The sequence below is a fragment of the Prionailurus bengalensis genome, chromosome E2 (assembly GCF_016509475.1).
Source record: "Prionailurus bengalensis isolate Pbe53 chromosome E2, Fcat_Pben_1.1_paternal_pri, whole genome shotgun sequence".
NCBI classification, from domain to species: domain Eukaryota; kingdom Metazoa; phylum Chordata; class Mammalia; order Carnivora; family Felidae; genus Prionailurus; species Prionailurus bengalensis.
In genome coordinates, this window is record NC_057352.1 from 756,030 (window position 1) to 763,362 (window position 7,333).

Consider the following 7,333-nt stretch of genomic DNA (forward strand, 5'->3'; position numbering starts at 1 on the left):
ACCAAGTCTCTGAATAAAATTTCCATTCCAGTAAGATATTGACCCTTGATGCCTATACATGATGTTCATAAATATCTACCTGGATAATCTGGTTCACCACTCAGTCCATCCACGCATCCTGGGATATCCAACTACAAACACATCTGACAGCCCAATTATTCTTACCTCCACTGCCATCTGCCTAGGCCACACTGCCATCTTCTCTTTGGAACCAGTGCAGTGGCTTCTCACTGGTCTCCCCATGTCCACTCTTCACTCCTGTAGTCCTTTGTACCCACAAGCAGCCACAGTGAACTTTTCAGAGTACAAACAGGATCACTGTGTTCCTCCTGAGACTTAGGGCCATTTGAAGACTGCAGAGTTCCCAGAACAAGTCGTTTCCCAACCTGTATGTCTGTGTCTGCCTGCCTTCCTGTTCCCCTGCCACAACACTGCTTGGGTTCCACTGGTCCTGCTCAGTTTCCTTGCACATGCTGATGTACTCCGTGAACCCCATTGGATTCACATTCCATTTGGAACCACGGTCCATTTGAATTCCATTTGGAACCACGGTCAACCTGCCATAACCCTTGGGAGGCTGAGGACCCATCCATCCAGTCTTGGGTTAAGTATCACTTCAGAAAGGCCACTCATGACCAACCAGACCCAGCTGGTCCTTCATCCCACTGTGGAACTTCACACCATATGTCACAGTTTACAAAGATTTGTCTATCTGTTTTTCTGTCTACAGTAGAATACCTACTGAATCCTAACTCCCATCATGCCAGGCCTCTGTGGAGAATGTTCCAGTGATTTTGCATTTCATCCAGATCATGAACAGCCTGCAGGACCCCTCACCTGTGATTCTCACTCTGTATATTAGAACCACAGAGGTAGCTTAAAAAAAAAAGTCAATACCAAACTTCTTTTTCCAATTAAGACTAGGAGTATGTGAACAACCTTAGCTCCCAAAGAAACAGAAAAAAAAAAAAATGATACTTTTCTATTGTACCCTAGTGAAGAGAGGTGGGAGCGAGGAAGACTTGAGGAATTCCAAAGGGAGGTGAACTCTCTACAGGTGAGCACACAGCCGTGCCGGGGACGAATACCTGGTCCAGGTGCAGGTGGCATCAAAGTGGTGGCAATTGATGGAGCAAGTGCACAAAGGAAGAGAGCAGCAGAGCCTTTGACAGCAGTGGGCAGGGGGGACAGAGCCCCAAACGTGGCTTGGAAAAACCCCAAGTGTAAGAGTGATTTTCTGAGAATTCCTTTTCTTGAGAATCCCCTTAGAATTTTGCTGAGTCTTCAGAACAGTGGAATGCTCTGCTCTTAGGTACAAAATCGGCACATTTTTGGCAAACGCGGATCAAGACACAGAACATTTCCATTACCTCAGAAAGTTCTTTCTTGTCCCTTACCAGACAGTTCTTCCATATAGACCCAAAGCAAGCAGTGATTTCTATCAGCATGGATTGTTTTTGCCAATTCCGGAATTTCCTAGGGCGAGATTATAATCATATATTTTGTGCATTTTTGTGTCTGCTGCTTTCCCTTGGCAAAAAATCTTCGAGACTTCTCTATGTTGTTACATGGATCAGTAATTCTTTTTTGTTGCCGGGTAGTATTTATTCCATTGTATGAACGTAGCACAATTTATCTCTTCTTAGATTGATGGAAATAGGAGACGTTTCCAATTTTGGGTTACTTTGAATGAAGCTGCTATGAATGTATTTATCACATAGGACATAGGCTTTCGTTTCTCTGGGATAAATTCCTAGAGGTGACATGACTGGGTTACAGAGTAGATGTATGCTCAGCTTTTTAAGAAACGGTCAGTTCCACAAAGTGGCTGTCGTACTTGATGCGAGTCCCAGCCCTGTGTTATCAGCATTCCGGCTGCTCCACGTCCTCACCACAATCTGGCATTGTCCGTCGTTTTCATTTTAGTTGCTCCAGTGAGTGTGTAGTGACAGCTCATTCTGGTTTGTGGACCAATGGCAGCTAACCCTTTTTCATGTGCTTATTGACTACTTGGCATTGTTTATTCAAGCCTCTTGCCTATTTTTTGTTAGGTTGTTTGTCTTTATTATTGAGTTACAGTAGTTGTGTATATGTTCTAGATACAAGTCCTTTGTTAAATGTGTATGTTACGAATATAACCAAAATTTTAGCAAACTGAATCCAGTAATATAATAATAAAATAATGGAAATAAGTCTTGAGGCAGGGCATCTGGGTGGCTTAGTCTGTTAAGCATCTGACTTTGGTCAGGTCATAATCTCACGGTTCCTGAGTTTGAGCCCTGCATTGGGCTCTATGCTGTCAGTGTAGAGCCCTCTTTGGATCCTCTGTCTCCCTTTCTTTCTGCCCCTCCCCTGCACTCTCTCTCAAAAATAAACATTAAAAAAAAAGTCTTGGGACCCCTGGGTGGCTCAGTCAGTTGAGTGTCTGACTTCGGCTCAGGTAATAATCTCATGTTTCATCAGCTTGAGCCCCACATCAGGCTTTAGTTAGCAGAAGTCCTGCTTCGGATTCTCTGTCTCCCTCTCTGCCCCTCCCCTGCGTGCACACATGCTCTCTCTCAAAGATAAGTAAATGAACACTAAAGAAAAAAAAAAAGAGGGGAGCCTGTGTGCCTAAGTCAGTTAAGCGTCCGACTTCAGGTAATGATCTCATGGTTTGTGAGTTCGGGCTCTGCATTGGGCTCTGTGCTGACAGCTGAGAGCCTGGAGCCTGCTTCAGATTCTGTGTCTCCCTCTCGCTCTGTCCCTCCCCCACTCATGTTCTGTCTCTGTCTCTCAAAAATGAACAAATGTTAAAAAAAGTAAAATTTAAAAAATTTAAAAAAGAAAAAAGTCATGACCATGTGGGGTTATCTCAAGAATTCAGGGTTGAGGGGCGTCTGGGTGGCGCAGTCGGTTAAGCGTCCGACTTCAGCCAGGTCACGATCTCGCGGTCCGGGAGTTCGAGCCCCGCGTCGGGCTCTGGGCTGATGGCTCAGAGCCTGGAGCCTGTTTCTGATTCTGTGTCTCCCTCTCTCTCTGCCCCTCCCCCGTTCATGCTCTGTCTCTCTCTGTCCCAAAAATAAATAAACGTTGAAAAAAAAAATTAAAAAAAAAAAAAAAAGAATTCAGGGTTGATTTAATCAACATCAATAAATATACTTCACTATATTAACAAGCTAAAAAAAAAAGTGTATGATTATCTCAATACATGTAGAAAAACTGACAAAATCCAACAATCATTCCTGATTTAAAAAACAGGGCTGCCTGAGTGGCTCAGTCGGTTAAGTGTCTGACTTCAACTCAGGTCATGATCTCGCAGTTTGTGGGTTCGAGCCCTGTGTCGGGCTTTGTGCTGACAGCTCAGAGCTTGGAGCCTGCTTTGGATTCTGTGTCTCCTTCTCTCTCTGCCCCTTCCCCTGTACTCATGCTCTATCTCTCTATGTCTCCGAAAAATGAATAGACCTTAAAAAAATGAAACTAAAAAAATTTTTTAATGTTTATTTATTTCTGAGACAGAGACAGAGCATGAGTGGGGGAGGGGCAGAGAGAGAGGGAGACACAGAATCCTAAGCAGGCTCCAGGCTCTGAGCTGTCAGCACAGTGCGACGCTGGGCTCAAACCCACAAACCGTGAGATCATGACCTGAGCCCAAGTCGGTCGCTCAACCGACTGAGCCACCCAGGCACCTCTAAAATTAAAAAAAATTTAAAACAAAACACAACTCTCACCAAACTTGGAATAGAAGGCAATATCCTCAACCTGACAAAGGACATCTACATCCACAGGTAATATCATACCTCTTGGTAAAAAACTGAAAGCTTTATCCCTAAGATTAGAACAGGGCAAGGATGTCTGTTCTCACCAGTTCTATTCAACATTATAATGGAGGTTCTGGCCAAGGCAATTGGCAAGAAAGAGGAATAAAAGGAATCTAGATTGGAAAATACATTTAAAAAAATCCTTCTTTGTGTCAAAAGACATCATAAACAAAGTAAAAGGTAAGTCACAACTTGGAAAGCATATATTCCTAATAAAAGATTAGTGTTAAATTTATGTAAAGAACTTCTACAAACCAGTAAGAAAAAGACAACCCTAGAGAAAAATGCATGGAAGAAGTGGGAACTTAATTCAGGGAGAGAAAACACAAATGCTTGAAACTATGAAAAGATGCTGAACCTCACCAACAAGAGAACAGCAAACATATCACAATGAAATACCATTTCCTACCCATGAATCTGGCAAAAATTTTAAAAAGTGACACTACGAAGCATTGGTGAGTATGTGGAACAAGTGGAACTCTAACCGTTGCCAGTGGGCATATGAAAAGGTGAAATCCTGGGGCACCTGGGTGGCTCAGTGAGTTAAGCATCAGACTTCAGCTCAGGTCATGATCTAATGTTTCATGGATTCAGGCCCCATGTCAGGCACTGTGCTGACAGCTCAGAGCCTGGAGCCTGCTCCGGATTCTGTGTCTCTCTGCCCATCCCCTGCTTGCACCCTCTCTTTCTCTCAAAAATAAACATTAAAAAATTTTTTTAAAAGACAAGGTGAAATCATTTTGGAAAGAAGGTGACCTATCTATCAATGTCGACATAAATATTCATGCCCTCAGTACCGCTCTGAGGGGTACCCCAGAGAAACCCTGCATGTGTCCATAAGGAGACCTGTATATGAATGTTCATAGCAACATCATTTATAGTAGCTGGAAGCCTTTTGCTTGCAGTGCTCTTGCCCCCACCCCACCCCCCATATCTGTGTGGCTGGTTTTCCCCCTGACTTTAGGGCTTTACTTGCAGATTACCTTCTCAGTGGGGCCTTCCCTAAGACTTCAACTTAAAACCCCAACCATTCTCTCCAGCATTCCTTGCCCCCCTTCCCTACTTGGCCCTTAACAGTTATCCCCATCTGATGTGTTATATATTTTACTTATTTTTCTGTTGCACATTCTCCTGTAGAATGTGAGCTCCATGAAGGCAGAGGTTTTGTGATTTTTATCCACGGCTTTATTCCCAGTTCCTTGCATAGTAGGTTCTTTAATGAATATTTAATGAACGAACCTAAGTGTCCATCAAAAGTAGATGGGATAGGGGTACGTGGGTGGCTCAGTTGGTTAAGTGTCCAACTTCAGTTCAGGTCATGATATCATGGCTCATGAGTTCAAGCCCCACATCAGGCTCTGTGCTGACAACTCAGAGTCTGGATGGAGCCTGGTTGGGATTCTGCATCTCCCTCTCTCTCTGCCCCCTCCCCCACACTTGGTCTCTCCTCAAAAATAAATATTAAAAAAAAAAAAAGATGGGATAAACAAGTTGTGGTACACTCATTCAAAAGGAAACTAGATCGCAGTGAAAATAAATGAAATAGAGCCTCACATATCAAAAAGGAAAAATCTTGCAATGGTAAACACAGAGCAAAAAATTTAAGTTGCAGATAAAATCTTGTATTGATATATTTATATGAATGCAAAAAATGGACAGTAAATGTTTTGTATTGCTCTGGGATACACATATGTTGTAAAGTTTCAGAAACAATAATCCACATCTCATTCAGGATAATGGCTGTTTCTAGAAGGTGGTTTCTGTCAAAGAGGGGAATACAGGTTTCAGCTGCATGGATAATGTCCTTTTTTTTTTTTTTTCCAGGTTAGGAGTGCTTTCACTGAAATCCATAAAATTGTATTATGTTTTACATGTTTTTATTATTATTTTAATGTTTATTTATTTATTTTAGTGTTTATTTTTGAGAGAGAGCATGAACATGGGAGGAGCAGAGAGAAAGGGAGACACAGAATCAGAAGCAGGCTCCAGGCTCCAAGCTGTCAGCACAGAGCCTAACCTGGGGGCTCGAACTCATAAACACTTGAGATCATGACCCCAGCTGAAGCCTGACGCCTAACCGACTGAGCCACCCAGGCGCCCCCTAATGTTTATTTATTTTTGAGAGAAAGAGAGAGAGTCGGGGAAGAGTGGAGAGAGAGGGAGACAGAGTTTGAAGTAGGCTCCAGGCTCTGAGCTGTCAGCACACAGCCTGACGTGGGACTCGAACCCACAAACTGAGATCATGACCTGAGCTGAAGTTAGACGCTCGCTAACTGAGCCACCCAGGCGCCCACCTCTACCTTTAAAATACTATCTGTCACGGGGGCGCCTGGGTGGCTCAGTCAGTTAAATGTCCAACTTTTGTTCATTTGGGCTCAGGTCAAGATTTTGAGGTTCGTGAGTTCCAGCCCCGCACTGGGCTCTGTGTTGGCAGTATGGAGCCTGCTTGGGATTCTTTCTCTCTCCTTCTGCCTCTCCTAACTTGCGCATTCTTTCTCAAAATAAATAAATAAACTTAACTTAAAAATACTAAGGGGGGCGCCTGGGTTGCTTAGTTGGTTGAGCATCTAACTTTGGCTTAGGTCATGATCTCATGGTTCATGAGTTTGAGCCCCACATGGGACTCTGTGCTGACAGCTCAGAGCCTGGAGCCTGCTTTGGATTCTGAGTCTCTCCGCCTGCCCCTCCCCTGCTTGTGCTCTCTTTCTATCTCTCAAAAATAAACATTAAAAAAAAAAAATACTAACGTCCACAACTGGATGCGGATCACCACCACTTTGATCCAAGCTGTCCTTTTTTCATTTTGATTACTGCATTAGTTTCAAGGGCCTGACCCCTCACGGTCTCTCTGACCACTGTGCTGTTCCCCCAACTGAGCAGTCAAAACTAGGGTGGACGAATGCACAGGCCAAGATGAATCAGGAACAAGGAGGAAAAGGTGGGGGAGCCAGGGAAGCTTGGGGGTGAGGGTCACCTCAAACACGGGTGGGAAAGAGGTTCCAACAGGGTCCCCAAGGGCTGTCAATGTGTGTGTGTGGGGGGGGGGGGGTAGGGAGTTCCAGGCTCAGCTAGGGCTGGAGGGGGTGGTGGCCCAGGGATCCTCCCCGTGCTGGATGAGGAGCCTTTTGGTCGTCCCCGTCCGTGCTCTTGAGTAGTGGTTTGAGTGACAGTCGCTGAGGCAGAGATTTTGTTAGCCATGTTCCCTGCTCTTCTTCAGCGAGGCTCAGTAAAGGCTGACTCCAGGAAGCATCCCAACATAGGTCGATGGTAACGCAGGCTGCCATAAAGCTTCGCCGTCCAGGAAGAGATTTGGGAACAATTCCTTATGTTTTAAAGGGCTTTATGCGAGAAGCTCAAAACCAGGTTCTTCATTTGAAAAGGAGTATCAGCACAGCTATGTTGAATGAAAGGACCCCTTGAATGCGTTCAGGCCTGCGTCTGGGACGCGTTAAACGATCAGACTTCGTCAAGTTTGCACTGGTGAGCCGCCATTTCACAGACGGGCAAACTGAGGCTCGCGGGGCCGCGATCTA